This window comes from Micropterus salmoides, unplaced genomic scaffold, assembly GCF_014851395.1.
Source record: "Micropterus salmoides isolate LMB-PRFRI ecotype aquatic unplaced genomic scaffold, ASM1485139v1 Ms_hic_scaffold_2, whole genome shotgun sequence".
Taxonomy (NCBI): domain Eukaryota; kingdom Metazoa; phylum Chordata; class Actinopteri; order Centrarchiformes; family Centrarchidae; genus Micropterus; species Micropterus salmoides.
In genome coordinates, this window is record NW_024041150.1 from 45,188,641 (window position 1) to 45,209,529 (window position 20,889).

A 20,889-nucleotide genomic window follows, 5' to 3' on the forward strand; every position below is an offset into this window, starting at 1 on the left:
CCACTTAATCACCAAAGCCGCAGTCTCCCAGAAGTCTCTCGCAGGCAGTCTCAGGCTGTCTGAGAAAAGAGCACCAAGCTGTGATGCATTTATGGTCAAACAGGTCAAAGACTATTAACTATTACACCTCTGTGATAAAAACATGCAGGGAACTGTGGTGGAAATTATATTCCTGGTGAGAGGTTGAGCAAATAATTGAGTTACAATGAACCGTTGTCTTTGAAGAATTTATTTAACAAAAGAGAATAAACAGAGAAGTACTACGTCACTAACATCTGGCCCTGAGCAAAGGGCTGCATGATCATTTACACAGTCTGGGTTTCTATGTTTTGGAGAACAAAAGATCTTTGACTGGTCCCAGTCAAGGAAGGAGAAGAGGAAAACAATCAACAACCCCACATCCCTGACCTAAACCCCACACATGTGGACAGACTGGAATAACAAAACAATAATAAAAAGGGAACAGGTTAAAGATTTAAAACAATATATAAAACAGAATAAAAGGAGAAAAATAGCACTCCTGTAAGTACTTGCGTAAAGGATTATAAGTAAAGAATAAAACAATTTTCTGCCCTTATAGGAAGTATTTAACCTTTTAGATTTCACTTAAAGACAACTTATTTTCCAGCATGTAGGGCAGCCCTATATGTCTGCATTCCACTTTCTTGACTGGAAGGGCAGCTTAAATTTAAAAGTACATGACATAAATAACTAAATTTAACAAAAAAAAATCACATCAAAAAAATATAGTGAATCTTCATAATGCAGCAGGTGCAAAATTTGAATCTTCAGTCAGTCATCATCAATTCCTCCCTTAATTCTGTCCAACAATATAAATGAAATAAATGATAAATATATTGTATTTCCATTATTGTTTTTTTTTAATAATTAACAAATGGTTAAAAAACTATTTGTATTTCTGGGCTGGTTGGAAATAATTAATGACAATATAAGACTGGTCCTTTTCCTCGAGCTAATTACTTCAAGCCAACTGTGCTGTTAAAAAATACTGTTGCCCAGTGTGTCAGCAACCACATGGTGCTGATTAGTTTAGCATATCCTGTCGTTCCCAACAAAGTGTCAAGATTTTACTGTGAGACATCTGGTCATTTCACTAAAATGTAACGTATCCCCTCCAGCCTCTCTGACTGTGAGTCCCAGCAGCTCTCAGCTGTTTGAAGGAGAGTCTGTCTCTCTGAGCTGTGAGGACGACGACAGCTCTGCTGGATGGACGCTGAGGAGGAACACAACCAGAGAAACCAGGACTCAGTGTGGATCTGGCTGGGGAACATCAGCTGGTTCTTCCTGTAACATCAGCTACATCGCCACATTGGACAGTGGAGTTTACTGGTGTGAGTCCAGAGAGGGAGCAACCAGTAACACCATCAACATCACTGTCACTGGTAAGATCAGACTGTGGAGTTAGTGTTGATGAAGCTGTGTGTAAATGATGAAATGCTGTAGTTTGTCTCTGTGTTGAGGTGGACCAGTGATCCTGCAGAGTCCTGTCCTCCCTGTGATGGAGGGACATGAGGTCACTCTGCACTGTAAAACAGAGACCCCTCCCTCCAACCTCCCAGCTGGTTTCTATAAAGATGGCTCCCTCATCAGGACTGAGCCTACAGGTCACATGACCATCCACCATGTTAACAAGTCTGATGAAGGCCTCTACAAGTGTAACATCAGCGGTCGTGGAGAGTCTCCATCCAGCTGGATCTCTGTCACAGGTGAGGAGCTCAAAGATAATTCTCAAACTGACCTTGTTTTGTTTTCTAAATTTAGTTCAGCAGGTTTCAGGACAGCAGAGATGATTCATGATGTGACAACATTTCTAACTTTGCAATCTACAAAGAAAGTTCAACCTACCGTTTGATACGTGATCTTTTTAACTCTAAACCAGACTGACACCATGAATTAACTTCTGTGTCTTTCTGTTAGCATGTTGTTGAATAAATTATTAATGTATTTTATTTTCTGTGCCTTTAATTATAATTTCTTGTTCATTCCAGTGAAACCCACCACTACAAGTCCTCCTTCAACCACCTCTCCTCCTCTCCCCTTGTTGTGGTCTACTGTTCTGTGTTCTGGTTTTACTGGTTTTACTGGTTTTACTGGCGAGACGATGCCTCCACAGGAAACCTAAAGGTCAGTGACAGACTCCATGTGCTGCAGTTCACATTTAAAGTCACATTTTACTGTTGACACATTTCTATTAACACTTCTGGACGTACAAATAATAACAAGTTATAAACTGTTTTTAAGTCAGACGTCCATCAGGATTCTCATAAATCACATTGCTGTTGTTAATAAAACAATCTCACCACAGGGTCAATTTAGTGAGCTGTGGAGCTTTTGATCAAATCACATGACCTTTCTTGATTTAAATTTCTGCTCCTTTTGGTTCATTCAGCTGCTGAAGTAGAAGCTGGGGATGATGACATCACAGATGACATCACATACAGTGATGTCAAAATATCACGTCACCTACAGCAGCCAATCAGATGCAGCAAAGGTAACGATGTTTTATTGATTCTGGACCCTCTCCATCTGAAGGTTGCCCCCCCTCCTAAAAATCTATTAATAATTGTGTAAGTAGTAAAACAATATAAACATAAATGGGGCAATAAAAGTGTGTTTTTATTTTAGAAACATTTTGAGTCCCTCCTCTCTGGCCTCACAGTGTCCACTGCCTGCTTTTCCCAAGGGGGTTAGCCAGAGATCAGACAGTGACGCCAACCAAAGCCTGCATGGAGGGATCCATGTAGGCCCAGAAATGACGTTAAAACTCTGTGACACCCCGTCGCACATGAGAGATGTAACCGTATTGCTTAGATTATAAACTCTCGGCAATCAGATCAATCAGTGACGCTGCGTTGGTGTTTGGCAGGTGAGTCTCGTAGGTGGGCTGATTAAACAGTGACGATCCGAGTCAGACAAACACACTGAGCCATGAGACTTTTTCTTGATGCAGCTACCAGAATTACGGTGTTTCTATCACCGCGGTGAAATTAGTTTTAAGTTGGATATTCGACAGACATTCACCCAGGATCCAGTGACGGCTTTTTAGTCAGTTCACCCAGTGACGGTTGTATAAGTGCGGTTAGCTCACCTCTGATGGCTCGCTTTTAACCAACGAGGGTTAGCTTAGGGACCATCAATAAATTACAATTGTGAGAACAGTGTTCTGGGAAAATCATTATTTATTTCAATAGCTTCCAAGTCATGTGACACAGGGACTTCAAACCAATGCCGAATTGTAATACTGCACTAGGCAAATGAGACACACCCCTTCATATTTGATTTGAGTGCATATTCGACTTTATATTAATATTTATTCATAATTTATCTAAAAAAGTTCTGTTTTTTTTCAATATCTTCCAAGTCATGTGACACAGGGACTTCAAACCAATGCCGAATTGTAGTACTATACTAGGCAAATGAGACACACCCCTTCATATTTGATTTGAGTGCATTTTTTATTTTATATGAATATTTATTTATATTTTCTTCTTCAATAGATTCCATTTCAAATGATTCAGGGACTCAAAACCAATGCCGAATAGTACTACTACCTGTTACACATATTACACACCTCTTGTACAACTGCAGTTGTACCTCACAGAGTCAGTCATTTTCTTCCACAGCATTGAGCAGATTTCAAAGAACACTTTATTTACACAACGGACATTCCCAGTTTCCTTTCTTTGCCTCTTCATATTGTGTGCTGTCCATTTCCACACACTGAGCATGGAACCACCGTTCACAGCCATCACACTGGACCTGTGGAATTAAAATAAATCTTTCGTAACATATTTATATATATATATATTTATTTCAATGTCTGTTGCTTAGATGTAGAGCGGTTGTCCTCTACATGGAAGATATATGCCCCCTCTGTATTTGCTCAGAAGGCTGTGCCATTGTTGTGTGAGTGTGTGTGAAAGAGTATTAGTTTCTTTCTCATCAGCAGTTGGCACCTTGCATTTATTTCTCTGCCATCGTTGTATGAATGATTATACAACTGTCACTGGGTGAACTGACTAAAAAGCCGTCACTGGATCCTGGGTGAATGTCTGTCGAATATCCAACTTAAAACTAATTTCACCGCGGTGTTTCAATCGCTGTTCTACGTCTGCTGCGCGATCGTGCGCAGTAGACGCTGGTGCCGACAGGAAGTAGCCTGTCCAATCAAGCTTATTGTCGCGCGAAGTACAGACAAAAATGGCCATTACACATTTTTATTGTTTTTATTGGGGGCCTACAAAACCTCTCAGCCTAAGGGCCTAACGATAGATTAAAGCGGGCCTGGCCACACAAACACGATATAACATGTCTTAGGTGTTAAAGTTCTTCACTGGAGTGAAGAAGACATAACACTCGCATAACACCTGCAGAGAAATTTACAGAAAGAGACACTATCTTATATTAAATTAGAAAACACGGTGGATATTTTAAAGCAATCAATCAATCATCTCTTAATTTGTCCCCGTAGGGAAATTAGTTTGCAGAACAATAAAGTAGGCATCATACAGCACAGAGAGAACCTTCAAACTGGTAAACACACACTAATACATAACACATAATTTCCCAAATCCCACACCTTACTACTGATTAAATTAGGCAGACCAAGCTGAACATCCTGCCTATTTGGCTATGAATGTGCCTTACCTGTTTAAAAACTTGATTTCTTAAGGCACAAATTTATCTATTTTCTGTAAATAGAGGGAGGCGATATCGTAACAGTTCAAATGAAGGTGCAAGGTGGGGCCTCTTGTCTCCCACACTATTCATCAGCCTTTCCCTATAGATACATTCCCTACTCGGTCCCTAATAGTTTACTGGCCGTTGTTACTGTTTTTCTTACTGACTTTTTCTAAACCTCAGTAGCATTGCCAAACCAGCAAATGATGCAAAAAGGCAAAAACACTTTCAATAAAAAAAACAACAGTTTCTTTAAAAACTACATTCTTTGTTGTGTCTTAGTGTTTATGAGGTCAGACCACAGATCCCATCTGAGCTTATGGTCGAGCACAATGCCAAGGTATTTGTAATTATAATAAAAAGGGTTCCCATTGATAACAGTAGGATTTGATGATTGCAACGTTCTAAAGTCAATGGACATTTCTTTTGTTTTGGTGGTGTTTAGAAGGAGGCTTCACTTCTCACACCACGTTAGGAAGTAGTAACGAACTGGTCAATGCGCCTCCTCATCATATAGACTCATCAAGGCAAGTAAGCAGGTAAAGCAACAGTAAACACAGCTGATGTCACAGAGCTCATCTGCAGCTGTGAAAACGGAATTGCGATTGAAAAAACAAACAAACGCGAGTTTACTTTTATTAAACTGCTGACAAATAAAGTCAGAGCAGACAGATACAGGCAGAGAGAGAGACAGGTGTAGGTGCATGTGTGTCTGAAGTGAAAAGTACTGTAATTTGAGATTTAACACTAAAATAAGGCGGAGAATTAAGTAGAATTAAATCAGTGAGATTAGAAATAAAATTCTAGAAATAGGGTAATGTATTCTTTCAAATATTTTCAATTAAAATATATTTTAAAATGTCCCTCAAAATGAGAAAATATCCAATCAAGAAAAGTTGCAGAGATGTTTGTCAGTTATAGTTGTCAGAAAGAAAGAAGTGGAATCAGCGTGTCAGACCTTTAAATAATCAGTAATTAGGATCATTAGTGCATCTCTTATTTCAGCTGGTACAGCTATAATCCTGTGTGTGAACTGATGTTAGGTTAATGTTGTAGATCTACTGTTGTGTTGGGTTTTGCTCAGTATGATGTTCAGTGGCAAATCAGCAGCAGATAAATATTAAGAGACATCTTCTGTCCCAGAGGAAACCTAAAATACTATGTGGAAGATCCTTAGGATAATTAGGATAATATGACCGATGGTGAACCTATGAACCTTAATCATATTTAAACAACTACAGCTTTGTGTTGTTGGCCAGATAAAAAGACAGAGAAAAGTACAAAAAGTCATGGCAATTTGGTAACATCACTGCCTCCATGCTACACTAATAATAGCAGTAAGACTTCCCTCTGTGTACATGTATCCTATACTAGTACTAGCTGTATTATTTCAATTCAATTCAATTCAATTTTATTTATATAGCGCCAAATCACAACAACAGTTATCTCACAGCGCTTTTCATAAAAGAGCAGGTCTAGACCGTACTCTGTGATGATATTTACAGAAGCCCAACAGTTCCCACCAAGAGCAAGCACTAGGCGACAGAGGCAAGGAAAAACTTCCTTTTAAGAGGCAGAAACCTCGAGCAGAACCATGGCTCAGGGTGGGCGGCCATCTGCCTCGACCGGTTGGGGTGAGAGAGAGAGAGAGAGAGAGAGAGAGAGAGAGATGTAAGGAGAGAGAGAGAGAGATGTAGAGAGAGAGAGATGTAAGGAGAGAGAGAGAGAGAGAGAGGGGGATGTAAGGAGAGAGAGAGGGGAGGGAGGCAGCCTACACAATATACACACAGAGGTACAGACAGTGAAGGTAATGTTGCTATAGACTAAATGAAAAATGGTACAGATATTTATAATAGTGTTAATGGTAACCATCGTAATGTTAATGATTATAATAACAATAATAACAATAAGACTAGCAACAATAGTCGTTGCAGCAGAGGGTGTCGAGCAGGAACACGGGGGCAGCAGGTGACCCGCAACCACAGATCCAGACTCCACAGCTCCAGAGCCAGAAACACCTGCAGGAAGTGATAGGAGGAGAGAGGAGAGAGACGAGAAAGCACAAGACTACCAGTAGGGGAGAAGTTGTGTTAGTAACATGCAATAATGGGATAAGGTTGCATACAGAGGGAGAGAAAGTAGAGGAGAGAGGAGCTCAGTGCATCATGGGAAATCCCCCGGCAGTCTAGGCCTATAGCAGCATAACTAAGGGATGGTTCAGGACTACCTGAGCCAGCCCTAACTATAAGCTTTATCAAAGAGGAAAGTCTTAAGCCTACTCTTAAATGTGGAGATGGTGTCTGCCTCCTGAACCCAAACTGGAACCTGGTTCCACAGGAGAGGAGCTTGATAGCTGAACGCTCTGGCTCCTATTCTACTTTTGGAGACTCTAGGAACCACAAGTAACCCTGCATTCTGGGAGCGCAGTGCTCTGGTGGGGTAGTAAGGTGCAATGAGCTCTTTAAGATAAGATGGTGCCTGACCATTAAGAGCTTTGTAAGTAAGAAGAATGATTTTAAATTCTATTCTGGATTTTACTGGAAGCCAATGCAAAGAAGCTAAAACAGGAGAAATGTGATCTCTTTTCCTGGTTCCTGTCAGAACACGTGCTGCAGCATTCTGGATCAGCTGAAGAGTCTTAATGGACTTTTTCGAGCAGCCTGATAATAAGGAATTGCAGTAATCCAGCCTAGAAGTAACAAATGCATGGACTAGTTTTTCTGCATCATTTTTAGACAGGATGTTCCTGATTTTCGCAATATTACGTAGGTGAAAAAAGGCGGTCCTTGAAATTTGCTTAATGTGAGACTTAAACGACATGTCCTGATCAAAGATAACTCCAAGATTCCTCACAGTGGTGCTGGAGGCCAAGGCGATGCCATCCAGGGAAACTATATCTTTAGATAATGCGTCACGGAGGTGCTTAGGCCCCAGAGCAATAACTTCAGTTTTATCTGAGTTTAACATGAGAAAATTACAGGTCATCCAGGTTTTAACATCTGAAGGCACATTTGAAGTTTAGCTAACTGATGAGTTTCATCTGGCTTGATCGATAGATATAACTGAGTATCATCTGCATAACAATGAAAGCTTATGGAATGTTTCCTGATAATATTGCCTAAAGGAAGCATATATAAAGTGAAGAGGATTGGTCCAAGGACAGATCCTTGAGGAACTCCATGAGTAACTTTGGCGTGCATGGAGGACTCATCGTTAACATGTACAAACTGAAATCGATCTGATAAATAGGACTTAAACCAGCTTAGAGCGGTTCCTTTAATGCCAGTGAAATATTCCAGTCTCTGCAATAGGATCTGATGGTCAATGGTATCAAATGCAGCACTAAGATCTAATAAAACCAGTACAGAGACAAGTCCTTTGTCTGATGCAATAAGGAGGTCATTAGTAATTTTCACCAGTGCTGTCTCTGTGCTATGATGAGCTCTAAATCCTGACTGAAAATCCTCAAATAAACTATTGCTCTGTAGGAAGTCACACAGCTGTTTAGCAACTGCTTTCTCCAGAACCTTAGAGAGAAATGGAAGGTTAGATATAGGTCTATAGTTGGCTAAAACATCCGGATCAAGTTTGGGCTTTTTCAGAAGAGGTTTAATTACAGCTACTTTAAAGTACTGTGGTACATAGCCTGTTGATAAAGATAGATTGATCATATCTAATATAGAGGTGGGGTAAAACTTCTTTAAGCAACCTAGTCGGGATGGGGTCTAAGAGGCAGGTTGATGGTTTAGATGAAGAAATTATTGAAGTTAGTTGGTAAAGATTGAGGGAAGCAAAACAGTCTAAACATGTATCTGGTTCTACAGCTGTTTCTAAGGTTCCTGAGTTAAGAGATAAGTCGGTGCTAATTGAGGGCAGGTCTTGGTGAATTTTGTCTCTAATAGCTAGAATTTTATCATTAAGAAGCTCATGAAATCGTAACTACTGAGAGCTATGGGAATACTTGGCTCAATAGAGCTGTGACTCTCTGTCAGCCTGGCTACAGTGCTGAAAAGAAACCTGGGGTTGTTCCTATTTTCCTCTATTAATGACGAGTAGTACGCTGCTCTGGCATTACGGAGGGCCTTCCTATAAGTTTTAAGACTATCTTGCCAAATTAAACGAGAATTTTCCACTTTGGTGGAACGCCAATTCCTCTCAAGTTTCCGTGATATTTGCTTTAATTTGTGAGTTTCAGTATTATACCATGGAGCTAACCGTCTTTGTTTTATTATTTTCTTTTTTAGAGGGGCTACAGAGTCGAGTGTCATTCGCAGCGAGCCTGCAGCACTATCAACAAGATGATCGATTTGGGAGGGACTGAAATTAGCATAGGAGTCCTCCGTTACTTTGTGACTAGATAATGTATTTAGAGCTGATGGAATCGCATCCTCAAATTTAGCTATGGCACTATCAGACAGACAACTTGTATAGTATTTTTGCCCAATGGCGTGTAGTTCAGCAATACAAACTCAAAAGTTATCAAACAGTGGTCGAACAAAGAGGGATTCTGTGGGAACACCACTAAATGTTCAATTTCAATACCATACACCAAAACAAGGTCGAGGGTGTGGTTAAAACAGTGAGTCGGTTCATGAACACTCTGAGAGAAGCCAATGGAATCTAACAAAGAGATAAACGCAGTACTGAAGCTGTTATTCTCAACATCCACATGAATATTAAAATCCCCTACAATAATAACTTTGTCCGTTTTAAGGACTAAAGTTGACAAAAACTCTGCAAATTCAGATAAGAATTCAGAATACGGGCCAGGTGCTCGGTACACTATAACAAAAAGAATTGGTTGCAGTGATTTCCAACTTGGGTGCGAAAGACTAAGAACAAGACCTTCAAATGAGTTCTAGTTTAGTTTAGATTTAGAGCTGATTAGTAGGCTAGAGTCGAAGATAGCTTTTGTGTCCCCTTTAGAAATTTTGCCTGAGAAATTTTATGTTCATTCCCCCCCCCCCCCCAACTGTTAGATTAAATTCACACCCTTGTGTTTGTTGCATGTGAGTCTGTTTTGTGTCCTGTGGTGAATCTGCTAACAGACGCTAGCAGCTCTGCAGTCGTTTCCTCTTTCTGATAAAAACACTTCAGCCTGACGTGTTTCTGCACATGTTTCACTGCAGGACTGTTAAAAATAAATATTATAATAATAAAGATATAAAATGAATGAATTGTAAATGCTCTGATAAACACATAAGCGTGAGTAAGCTTATGTGTTATTATTGATTTGTTTATTTAATGTAAATAATAAATTACCCTTTATTCTTTTCCATTTTGTGACATGGATCTTAATATTTAAGTCAATATTTTGACTCATATTTGGATTTCACTTTCATAAACTTTATAATTTAGTAGTCTGTTTGACGTCCTGACATCAAGTTCAAGATTGTTTATTGTCATTCATTCACATACCGAGTATACAAATCAGCGAAATGCCGTTTCCCACAGTCCATGGTGTTTAAAATAAATTCACAAATAGTCGACATGTTCATCTATATTCAGCTTTCACAGCAGCAGCAGTCTTAAGAAATATACTGCCAAAATGTGAATTGCATTCCAGTTAAATTCAGCTGTATGCTGATATTTGCTGCCATATTGATGAAGACAGAAGGACAAAATACCTTTACAAATAATTTCCAGTAGCTTCAACCAAGTCCAGTTGCCCTTCATTTTAACCTTCGTTGGATAACTATGACCTGGATGACTGAGAATCTTCATAGACATCTTTACAAATAACATGTCTCTCTCACACACACACACACACACACACACACACACACACACACACACACACACACACTTTCCCCTTACCCACCTTTTCATTGTACATAGTTGACCTTAGCACGAGACATCATTCAGCAATATATGGCACTTTTCAGTGATATTATGACTTAATAGTGTGTTTGTTATGTTCAGTGATGGATAGTAACTCAGTACATTTGATCAAATACAAATTAGACGTATTTGTACTTTTTTTTGGCACCTTCTACTTCTCCTCTACATCTCAGAGGGAAATGTTATACTTTTTTCTTCACTACATTTAATCAGTTAGTTACTTTACAAAGAAAGATTTTAACACACAAAACACATAAATATTTGTTATAAATGAAACTACCCAACAGTTTATAGACAGCTGGTACATTAGTTTACTATGGTAATTGTCTTTCGGTAACTGTGAGAACATTTCTCACTGTTTTTACAATCGATTAATGGAGAGAATAATCAGCAGATTAATCCACAATGAAAATAATCATTACTTGCTGCCTGAGACAAAACAGTTCAACCTCAACCAACTACATTAATGCATGAGTAATAATAATCTAATATATAATAATAATAATCAATATAATAGTATGAAAGTCACAAGGCACATTTTGCTTTCTGCTTTGAGTACTTTTACTTTTAATACTTCAAGTACATTTTCCTGATCATTTAGTTCAGTTCAGTTCAGTGTGCTTTATTGGCATAAAGGTTTTATTTACACAATTTTGCCAAAAGTTTACATTTCAATATAACATAACAATGACATAACAAGATATATCCAATCAAGACCATTCAATTTAGCAGTTATAAATTACAAAAACAACAAAAAACAAACACAGATAGAACGTAAACTACAAATAACAGTGAACTAGATGTAACCTGCCACGCATATTGTTGGCTGAGTCCCTCGCTGTCCCTCAGGTTGGGACACAAGGACACATACTTGGCAGCAATGTTTGCCATCTGTCTCCTGGGATTATTCTTAATTTATTAAGTTCCTCTATGGTACGCTGTTGCCTCTGGGCAACATACCCTTTTTGCCCTTGTACACCTCCACCAAACATCACAAAATATGATGCATTACTTTAAAACAGTTGCAGGGCCTTAAGGAAACTAGTAGCAGTCTTAAAATTTGTCACATGATGCTCTGGCGCCCATTAGGAATCTTTTTACTGCTGCATTACACTGCCCTCAAAATATATTTTACTTTTTTGACCCAGAAAAATTATATTCACAATAATAAGTGAGTAAAGTTGCATTATTAATTGTTTAATATAATTATTTGATAATTATATAATGGAAAATAGTTCAAATGGAAATGTTGCCTTGAAGCAGCATCAAACCATTATGGAATCCCGTCATGCCATTTCTTGGTGTTGAGCATTAGGTTTATGTACTGATCAAAAGCTGTTAACGTAATTTTCACTCATTTTACATTGATTAATTCATTAATTATACATTTGATGATTTTGGTTGTAATAACATTGTAATAAAAAATGTATTACACTGGATATTTCAATCTTACGCTTTGTTATTCTGCCTGCAGAGCAGATGCTTATATAAGGGAATCGTAGGGATTCGTAGGAATCGGGTCCAGTGGGCATGAAGTTGGACGGCTACGGGTCAAGAGTTCTGATACTTCGCTCTCTGTGAGAGGAGTAATCGAGGAGAGTGAACAACCAAGATGTAGTAGGACTGCTACAATGGTTGAGGTTGAGTGTTTCAGAGAATTGGCTAGTTATAGCCGCCACTTTGCCTGTGAAGAAGGCAGCAAAAGTATCAGCAGACAAGTTTGTGGGTGGTGGAGGTGGAGGAGGATTTAGTAGCACTTTAAGGGTGGAAAATAATGTCCTTGAGTCAGTGGCACTGCTTATTCTGTCATTATAGAACGCAGTTTTGGCAGCACTGATGCTTGTTGAGAAGGAGGACAGGAGCAGTTGGTAGCCCTTAAGGTCAGCGGGGTCTTTGGTTTTTCACCATTTTCTTTCAGCCGCTCTGAGATCAGTACGGAGCCCACAGATGGTATCAGTTAGCCACGGGTGGGGCTGGTTTGGGCGAGCAGGCTTGGTGGATAGAGGACACAGGCTATCCAGGCACGAGCTTAGCGTAGAGCACAGAGATTGTGCGGCATCATTGACCTCAAGTGAGGAAAATGTGTTGAGGGAGGGTAGAGCAGGAGCTACCACTGAGGCAAAGTGAGCGGCAGACAGGTTGTGGAGGTTGTAAAACCGATGGTGTTGGAAGAATGAGCTTTTCCTGTAGACATACCGTGAACTGAATGAAATAGTGGTCTGACACATATAGAGGTGTGACTGTTAGGCACTCTTTGGCACAGTTTCGGACAAGAAGGAGGTCAAGCACCTTGCCAGCTTAGTGGGTCGGGGGGCTGAGAACCCGTGTTAGATCAAAGGACTGAATCAGACACAGGAAGTCTGCTGAGTTTGAATTGTCTAAGTGAATGTTCATGTCACAGAGGACAAGTAGGGGACAGTCATGCTCTGGGATTGAAGACAGCAGTGTGTCTAGCTCCTCCACAAAGTTACCCATTTGTCCTGGTGGACGGTATATGACAATCACAGAGACCTTTACCGGAGTGGACACAAAGACAGCATGGTATGCTGCTGCAAACTCGTATTTGCCCCACGATTCTGGCTGTTACATCTTTGTTAGTTTCCTTTTTAAACAGTCCGTGGTGCAAAAAATGTTTTTATTTAATCATGAGCTTTTCATGAGCTTTTCTCTCTAACGCCTGGTGCACACTAGAGGATTTTCAAATCTTAACCGGTTTTCCATTCTTTACCATTATGGTAAAGTGTTGCTTTAAGTCAACGTACCCCAAAGTTTACACCAAAATATATATTTTTTGAAATTTCTTTAAATTATGTTTACTTGGTCTATTTAATGACAAAAAACACAACAATATTTTTTTACACTCTGGCAAAATAATGCGCACCATAGTAGGTTAAAATGGAATTTCTCAGACTATTGCTTCTGTATTTATCACATTTCAGGAGACAATGTGTCTCTGTCTCCACCTCGCCTGTCCTATAGAGCTCACAGACTCTATATTCTTTAGGTAACCAGGACGTTTTATGTCTCAGTGTTTCAGCTGCGGGTCACTGAGTCTGTACTTGGTCAGAAGCTGCCTCTCTGACAATAAAGGCAAGTTTATTTGTATTGCACAATTTAACAACAAGGTAATTCAAAGTGCTCTACATAAAACATAAAAGCAACAGGGAAATATGTGAAAGTTTAAAAGCAACATAAAATATAATAAGTTACAGTGTTATAATCAGGTTAAAAGCGTTAAATGGAAAATAATAAAAGCTAAAAACAAAGAAAAAGAAAACAGGACAGTAAAGTTACAGTGCAGTGTAAGTTATCAGTAAAAAGAAAATCTTAAATATTTAATTAAAAGCAGTGGTAAAAAGAAAAGTCTTCAGTCTTAATTTAAAAGAACTGACAGTTTCAGCAAACCTGCAGTTATCTGGGAGTTTGTTCCAGATATACGGAGCATAATAACTGAACGCTGCTTCTCCTTGTTTAGTTTTGACTCTGGGGACAGAAAGCAGACCTGATCCCAGACGACCTGAGAGGTCTGGATGGTTCATAACGAAGCAGAAGATCAGAAATGTATTTTGGCCCTAAACCATTTAGTGCTTTATAAACTAACAGCAGGATTTTGAAATCAATTCTTTGACATACATGAAGCCAATGTAAAGACCTCAGAACTGGAGTGATGTGATCCACTTTTTTTTTTACTTAAGGTAAGGATTTGAAAACTTCAGTCAGCACTGCTAATGTTACTGTTTGTGCAACAGACTGTTTATGTTTGTGTTTAAGAATGCATCAACTTTGTAACAGTGGCATTAAATAATCACTGACTACTTGACAGAGCGCTGGTGTCCTGCAGTTTCTGTTAAACTGTATTGGGATGTTACCTGAAACTGACTGAATATGGCTCAGCCCCACCTAGAACTGTTTTCACCAGCCGACCCTGAGTCTCATATATTCCTGAGTAGCTGCAGATCAGTGAATTCAGTTCATGAAGCTTGTATCTGCAAAGCACACAAGGAAAAACTGTTTTCCCCATGTCACAATATGTTTATATTGAAGTGACACCAATATTTTATATGGATCTTTAAATAAAAAATACAAATTTTAAATTCAAAGTTTCACTGTAACACAGTAAATAATTCAGCTTGTGTGACGTCCTGAAATCAAGTTAATTTATTCTATTTATTTATATTTCATCCACATACTGAGTATACATGAACAAAATGCTGTTTCTCACAGTCCAAGGTGCTAAAAACAAAGTCAGAAAGAGTCAACATGTTCATCCTGTGCAGAACACGTTGACTCTTATCTTGATCACAGCCAGCAGCTCTGTGGTCGTTCGACTCAGATAAATCAGCTTCACTTGTGTTTGGTCTCTTTTCAGCTTTCACAGCAGCAGCAATGTAAACAAGAAAAAAACTGTCAAAATGTAAAATGTTCTTCAGTTTAATTCCTACACGTCTGTCTTCAGCTATATTCTGATATTTTCTGCCATATTAATACATTTTATATTGTGTAATATTCAAATACTGTACAGAAATATATATTTATTATAATAGAAGCATATTAATCTAAATACTTTTTGTACCATGGCTGCTGCAGTCGTAGTAGCGTAGTACTAACAGTACTGGTATCAGCTGTGTGTGTTTTATTTTCCAGAGAGTGATCCAGCTGCAGTCTACTCAACAGTGAGAGGAACAGGAGACGTCAGTTATGGACAAATAGTCATCAAAGACATCAAATCAAACAGGACGAGAGGTACAGCTGCTCTTCTTTGTTTCCATCGTGAACCAACTCTAGAAGATCTGTTAGAGAAGAAAACAGGATGATGTTTACGTGGTTTTCATGGCCCAAAAGGTGTGTAGGATGTACTTTAGTGGTTTGTGATTCCTGCTGTTAATTTCTCTGTTGTGGTTCCTGGTAGCAGTTTTTTTTGCAAGTTCCACTAGAGACAACTTTGAGGGTTCAAGTCTGACAAGGAAGCAAGAGGAACATTTAATTATACAGCACTTTAAAAAAAGATGAGATCCCTCACTGGCTTCCCACCACTATGAAACTGATGGGGGTTTGTTATAATACATGACCAAGCCACAGAGAGAGACGGCTACAGGGAATCAAACATCTGAGCTCTGCAGTTGTACTCAGGATCATTAAGGCCTATAACCCTGAATCCAGTCTGACAGGCAGAACTTTACATTTATTCATTTAGCTGACACTTTTATCCAAATCGACTTACAATTGCTTTATATGTCAGAGGTCACACGCCTCTGGAGCAACTAGGGGTTAAGTGTCTTGCTCAGGAACACAATGGTGTCTCACAGTGGATTCAAACCCGAGTCTTTCACACCAAAGGTATGTGTCTCATTCACTGCTCCATCACCCCCCCCACCTTTAAAAGGTGAGGACATTTCTGTAAATTGTCCACATTGTGAAATTTGAGTAAAGTCTAGTTTTTGGAAACTAAAAAAAAATATACAATATGATAACATCTTGTCTATCTCTTTAAAATAATAAGGCTATTTATTGTGTTGGGGTCAGAATTAGTTTTAGGTCAGTAAAGATTGTTTCAGAAAGTCAGGACATTTTTAAAGGAGAGGACATTAAAGATTAATGTGAACATTTCTAAATGTTTGGGACTAGATAATGAATTGTGTCAGTGATGGTCTGAAGTACAAAAAAATATTTTGGTAATTTGATGAGTTTTATTCTGAAATCATCATTTTTCTCTATTTTTAGATTTTATGTAATTTACATTACACATCGGACACTAACACAAACCTTTCACATGAGACCTGGTCAAACTACATTTATTTTATCGTTTTACTTCCCCAAGTCTCAGACCGTAGTCTATTTTTGTTGATGTGTTGAATGTGAGTCTGTTTTGTGTCCTGTGGTGAATCTGTTAACAAGATAACAGATCTGTGGTCGTCCAGTTTAATGTTTCTGAGAAAAACAGAACTTCAGCTGAACGTGTCTCTGAACATCTTTCACTGCAGGACTGTTCATTTAAAAAATAACTTATTTATTAAATTATAAATATGCAGAATTACATTTCTCTGTACATTCTGCTCAAAACAGGATCTAAATATGTGTAAAATGTTTTACTGTTGTGTTTTACTCAAACATTATTATTTATGTTTGTTTTAATGTAAATATTATATTAAGTGTTTAATGATTTTAATAAAGAGAAGATGGACTCAGCAGAACGAAGATACTTTTTCCATTCTGCACATTAAACACAGAAACTTCCTCCTGTTGGTTTCAGTGAACTCTTGTGTGATGCTGGTGGTTTTTCACTATAGGGTGATCTGTTTTAGCTGATGGTGACGTGTCTATATTCTGACTTCTGCTGAAATGTGTGAACTTGTATTAATAGAAGCGAGCAGCCAACTTCCTTTTCCAGCCAAATACTTTCCAGTTATATTTGTTCTTTCAGCTCTGCTGTCATTTATGAAGCCTTTAATAAAACTTATTACTGGTCTACATGTATTATATGCGTTGCAGTACTACTAGTACAGCAGTAAATGTACTAACACCACTGGTATCAGTTGTAGTATTTGCAGTAATGTAATTTCTGTGTTTTGTTTTCCAGAGAGTGATCCAGCTGCAGTCTACTCAGCAGTAAGAACAGGAGACGTCATTATGGACAAATAGCCATCAGACCACAAAGGACGAGAGGTACAGCTGCTCTTTATTTATTAACCCTTTCATGCATCATGTCCACATTTGATACAGTTACTTTAACTCCATTTGGGCTCAATATCATGGTTACGTTCTCCAAGTCATTTGATACCAACATTGTAACATTGTAGTGGAGTCAGATTGTATTAAGTTTGATTTCTGTAACCTGCTAGTTTATCTATTCTACTTTTTCAAAGATGTGAATTGTATTATAGGAAAAAAACAGACATTTAACAAATATATAAATATAACAATGCAAACGTGCATATTGCAACATTAAATGGCTTTGCGGCTTTTAAATAAATAAATAAGTATATACTGACATACTGTAAAGAAATCATTTTTAACTAGAACTATGTAATCTGCATGTTGGTTTCTTGTTTGTTAATATGTTAACTCTGAGATGATTCACCATGAAGTTAGATAAGGATAAAAATATTGTATGGGGTTGATTGATGTAGTTTGTATGATGCTTTGGAAATATTGTTGTTACACATTCATGCCAATAAAGCTAATTTGAATTGACTTGATAAATATATGCTACTGGGTTTCCGCATACACGTAACCTCAGACAAAGACAGGATCATCTACAGCTTGTTTCAGACAGAGGCTGAAATGAAGAGCCAGTATAAGAAGAAACAAATATTTTTTTGAACTTTGAATCACACAAAGCTGCCACATAGAGTCATAGAACTACAATATAGGACTAGAAAAGCAGGTTAATAGCTCTCCTTTACACTAATGGTCATGCACAGGCTGCACAGCCCCCCCTTCTCTCTCTCTATTAATTAATCAAGCTCAACACGGACACGGTGGATGTTTTAAAAGCACGGACCAGGTAAAGCAACATTGAACACACCTGTGGGTTATTCGTCATCAGGGGGGTATTGATTGATAATTAACAGCCTCCTCCACACGCGACTCACCTGCTGCTGTAAAAACAATGAGGGTGAAAAAAATGATTTTACAATAATACAGAATATAAACTTACCTTCATGGAACATCTGACAAATCCAGCAACAGAGCAGATAGGACTCCTGTAACCTGCTGCAGGTTTGGTGAAAATGTAAAAGTTATTTAAAAGTGAGTGTTTTATTATGAAGATAGTTAAATGAATCCCTGTCAAAATGATACTAATGGGGATCCTAAATGAGAAAATTGTATATGCTGTCAAAAAGTAATCGTTGCATCTCTACTGACGGCAGTAGCATGCTAAATATGGCTCTTTTAGTTTCTAAAAAAAAAATGTAAACTGAGAAGTACTTAAATTAATCTGATATTTCCCACTCACTCTGAACAGCCCAAAAAATGTTTCCTAGCAACAGATTCAGTTGTTAGATGCTGAGAACTCAGTGAAGCAGAGTTGTTGTCTGGTGACAGAGTTTCTTTGTCTCATGTTGTTTGAACTGTTTGTGTGTTCAGAGTTTCCAGCAGAGCCAGAGGTCGTCTACTCTTCACTGAGGTAGACCTTCACACCTTCACACCAGTCCAACCACTGATGTCCACTGAGCAGAGCACTGTACCTGTTTCATTGAATTTTCATACATTTATATAGAATCTAATCATAACTTCATGTTGTTTTGTGGTTTCTAATAATAATAAACTTCGGTCTCGTTCTTGTTTTTCTCCAGTGGTTCTGTGGGTTTCACAAAGCTGTCAGATGGGGAAAAAATCACATACATACACCTGTCTTCAGTGTAGATAACTATGGGGCCCGTAGGCCAAATACAAAAGCCACAACGGAAGTGAACCACAATGGAATTTGACAGAGAAAGAGACGTTTAGTAACGTATAGTGGCAATATGTCATGTGGTGTGTGTGGTGAGGCAGGAAAGGGTTTAATCCAATGAAAAGCGAGCACACTTACAATGTAGTGGCTAAGTCCAGGGAATCCAAACAAACAGTCCAAACAAAAGGGAAACCAACAGAAAATCCAGAGAAACGAGGAAAGATCCTTAATCCAAAGAACAAAAGAAGTACAGGCTGGAAACAGGCAGGCAAGACGAATGGCAACCAAAGCGACTGAACACAACAATGACCGGACAGGGAATGAACAGAAACACCAGACATTTATACACAGAGGTAACGAGCAGGGCGGGAGCAACACAGGTGACGGGGATCAAGGTTAACGAGACACAGAGAGACAGCAGGGAAGACAGAGACACCAATAAACTAACAACTAACAGGGAAAACAGACTGAACTAAGATTAAACAGAATACAGCACAAACATGGACAAAATAACAGAAGCACAGAGAACTGGAGAAAACACCAAGACATGAATTGAGACACAGAACTAAGGAAACACGATGAGACAAGACAGTACTTAAGGCAAATGAACGAAATAATAAACTAGACTACCAAACTCCAAACCATGACAATATCAAATAAACACAGACAAAAACAACAGCACCAAACTAAATCCTAACACAGTATGGCTGTCCTGCATTCAGGAGGTCCAGGTTCGAATCATGCAAAGAGCTTACTTCTTAATGTGACTTTTTTCTGCATAATAGTGTCATAATAGGCCTTGTTGCATTTTCAGATTTTGAGAAAGCAGAGGCTGGGTCCACATTAAAATTAACAAAAAGATTTAATTACAAAAAATTAGTGAATAAAGAGATGGTTTTACAGAACAAACAAATAACACTGCAGTGGACTGAAAAGTAGGTCCTCCTCCCAGATCCACGGCTTACAGTCCTGATTCTTACAAAATGAATTGTTAATATCCTCCAGGTATGTGGGCGTGTCCATTTTCCTCCAAATGGCTCAGGTCCATAGCCTTGGTCGTTTGATTAACTTTTCGTCACCCAATTAGGAAGGGTGTACCATTGCCAATCCCAGACCTGAAACCCCCTTCAATCTACAGGAATAAACAGTCTTTTGCTCTAAACTAATCATAGAGAACAACAGGGCTTGTCTACAAAATGGTTGAAACCCTATCTTAAGTGTCAATGAAACAGTTAAAACAAAACAGTCCTTCTGGCACTAAACAAAGAGGTGTCAGTTTTCCTCACGTTACAAAGAGGATTCAAACAATGGTTTAATCAATATTCTGATGCAATCGTCTGGCCTAAAACCCAGCAGGTTACATTTTTAGAAGACAGAGGACACTGAAATACCCTTGGTAAGAAATATCAGCTTTGTTGATTTCTTTGCCTAAATCTTGATTTGATTTTACAACTTGTTTTGTTAAAATATCAAAAAAATTTTGGGTCATATTTTGATGCGTAGGCCTATGAAATGTTTTTATTTTCAGTGACATAACTGTAGCTTTGCTAAGTCTAATAGTCTAATAGTGATTTCACACCAATAAATGGTGTGAAAGGAGGGATTTGTAGAGTTTAAAATTTCATTTTGCAAACAAAACAAGTTATCAGAACACTTTCATGCTAATTCTCTTTGTCGCATCCATGTTTCCTTTTCCTGGTCTCTCAGTCCGTCCTACTAAAGACGTGAGGAGAGAGGAAAAAAGAAAATATGTTTTCAGAGAAATGAGACGTCTTTTCCTCTGAACCCTCATCTGATCACACGTGTTTTTCTACGACTGCACAGCTGGGTCACACCTGGATCAGGAGTGCACAATTACCTCCCTCTGCCACATCAGTGGTACATTTTTCTCTCGTTCTCTTTCAGTAAAAACCTGCATTATTCTGTGTTTAAACTGTGCACAGATCAGCAGA

The 20,889-nt window shown here is 38.5% G+C and overlaps 1 protein-coding gene and 1 long non-coding RNA gene across 3 annotated transcripts in view; one reads left to right on the top strand and one right to left on the bottom strand.

The window, feature by feature from the left end:
* LOC119911718 (titin-like) overlaps window positions 1-20,889 on the bottom strand; it is a 305,379-nt gene that overhangs the window by 133,145 nt on the left and 151,345 nt on the right. The window lies entirely within an intron of this gene.
* On the top strand, window positions 2,031-17,167 carry LOC119911724. The gene is made up of 4 exons (XR_005446010.1): window positions 2,031-2,145; window positions 2,411-2,512; window positions 15,187-15,285; window positions 17,120-17,167. It is a non-coding gene; the product is annotated as an uncharacterized LOC119911724 (long non-coding RNA).